The sequence below is a fragment of the Alosa sapidissima genome, chromosome 13 (genome assembly GCF_018492685.1).
Source record: "Alosa sapidissima isolate fAloSap1 chromosome 13, fAloSap1.pri, whole genome shotgun sequence".
Classification (NCBI taxonomy): Eukaryota; Metazoa; Chordata; class Actinopteri; order Clupeiformes; family Clupeidae; genus Alosa; species Alosa sapidissima.
In genome coordinates this window covers 20,037,853-20,040,352 of record NC_055969.1, presented here as the reverse complement: position 1 = coordinate 20,040,352, position 2,500 = coordinate 20,037,853, and the positions used below count along the sequence as shown (strand labels likewise).

At 41.7% G+C, this 2,500-nt stretch overlaps 1 long non-coding RNA gene across 1 annotated transcript in view; it reads left to right on the top strand.

Annotated features, from left to right (window-relative positions):
* The window catches only part of LOC121681037, a 13,169-nt gene that overhangs the window by 376 nt on the left and 10,293 nt on the right, over window positions 1-2,500 (top strand). The gene's annotated exons all lie outside the window — the stretch shown is intronic.

The window sequence follows — 2,500 nt, the reverse complement described above, 5'->3', positions numbered from 1 at the left end:
TCACATGACCACATGTCTGAAGTGGTTTTGCCTCCATAGGCAGTCAGGAAATATACATTGGTCTGCTAGTCTAATGGAATTCGTTTCTATATTTCATTGAAGTGCCTCACAATCAGATCTACACTGCTCAGATTGCCTTGTTAACTGTGCTGCGCTGTTACTCTGTTATTTCATATATATACAAATGACATGCCTATGCTTAAATGTTACAACTCAACACTGTTGCAATCAAAAAAAGTGTTTGGACAGAAGAAATTTGCCAATTGAGAGATTTGGGGCTGAGTGCTAGGTAATCCGAAAGCTAATATGGTATTTTGGGGGGCATGCTTTTAATCATGGTCCTGACCGACTTCATGGCATTGCATTCTGAATTTGCTGATATTTAGTGAACTCGTCCCCTTTATTCATATAATGTTTCCTGTGCCACGGGGCTGCTAGAATATCCTAAAACAGAACAGATCCATCCACATCCTGAACAGTTAATGGTTGTTTTCATCAAAAGCAGCTCTCTTTCCATCCAACACCCATTTGCCGATTATGACGGCATTTCAGCTTCATCTGTTCAAAGCACCGATGTCCAAAAGGAGTCTGCATGGCTTATCTAGATTTCACTTTGTATAGGCCTACTTGTTGGTTGTAAATCAGGGCCAAATAGTTGTACAGTTATTTCCTGTGTATTAGCCGCATTGAGTATACACCGCACAATTAGGTTTTATGCTAATTAAAAAAAAAAAAAACCTTGTATTGACCACACCTGTGGATTAACCACTGTGCCAAATAGCCCAATGATGAGATAAGACAGAAAAACTAAGAAAAGAAAACCATTCCCATGTATAGCCCACCCCTGTGTATTAACCTTATTGCTGGGGAAATTATGCAAAATCAATGTATAAACCAAGGTCAGGAAATTACGGTTGTTGTAAGTTGTCAATTAGAGTTAAGTAGTGAATAATTTCCTCATGTCACAATACTGTCATTGTGGTTTATTTAGCCTTGTAACAGTTGTTGAAGAACAGTGTAAGAACACTATTAGAACATTGTTAGAACAGTGTTCTAACGGTGTTCTAACAGCACTGGCATTGCTGTATATAGGCTGAAAGATTCTAGGTGCAAAGTAGCCAGAGACAACATTATTGAAATTGTGGATGTTTCATTTGGAAATGGAAACATATTTGGAGAGCTATAAAAAGAAAAAGATGAGTGCCTAAAAAAACCTAAAAAACTGGGAGACATTCATGTTGGATCTAAATGGCTCTCATATGTGTGTCAACAAAATGAGGTCTGATGGGGCTTTCAAATAGGAAGCTGGGTCAGCGCAAAATAGTAGTCACTGCTGTGCGCCTAGGTCAAAGTTCAACGATGTGTGTGCGAGGGTGGCAAACCGTTATTGCGCTGTGAATGCCACTGAAAATGATGTGTTTGAGAGCGCAGCAGTGCCGTCTGGCTGGTGGTTTACAGTAAAAAGTTATCCAATCTCTTGTAGCAATTTTAAGAAGAAAAAAAAACAGATCTCAATGTTTTTGCATTAAATTCTCATTAACTTCTCATTCTCGTCTTCTTATTCTACTTCTTAACAATTACGCTGTGCATCTAGAGTGCCTTCCATCTATGTGGTTAGCGTAGCCATGTCGCCCTTGGGTTGGTCACTACAATAACACCCTGGGATGGCTTATGTGTGCATTTGTTTTGAGTTTTTTAAAGTGGGACCCGGGCAAATCCCAAAGCCCCCTAAGGCTCTGGAGCTAAGTAAACAGGGGGTTATGTCTTTAACCTCTGCAAGGGGGCCTCGGCGCTGCTTTTTTGAGGTGAATTGTAATCACTCAAGTTTATGAGTTATGGGTCTTCAGGTGAAAATATGGCAAGTGTCGTTAGCGCATGGGAAAGGCTCCACGGGGTCGGACGCTCTGATTGGATGATTGGCCTGAAATTACCCAAAGTGCTCCTGGTGTTTCTCTGGCGCTGTCCTCAGGTTAATCCGCTCTTCCGTCTCCACACACACACACACACACACACACACACGCACACACGCACAGGGTCGCCTGTACACTCCTGACAACACACAATGAAGCTAATGCGGAAAAGGTGGTCAGTTAGTGATGTGGTATTTAACAGAAAAAAAATATTTGAACTGAAAAGAGATACAATTTGCAGGAATCAGGACATGGAGACCAGTTTGAACAGCAAGATGTTTGCCAGAGTATCTTTTTTTATGGCATTAAGCTCAAAAGAAGCAGGGAAGAAAGAAATCTATTAGCCGCAGGTTCTGAAATGCACCATTACTTAGGTCCACTAATGTGGAGTGTGTTTGAAGTCTTTTTGTGTGTGTGTGTGTGTGTGTGTGTGTGTGTGTGTGTGAGAGAGAGTGTTCTACTCAACCCCGTAGCCCCTCTCCATGTCAATAAGGTTACCCAGCATATGCTTGTTGTGTGAGACGAAGGCGGTTGTTTCCCCATTGAAATGTGAAACACACTCGAGTTGCTCTCCCCCCTGCTCTCCCCTC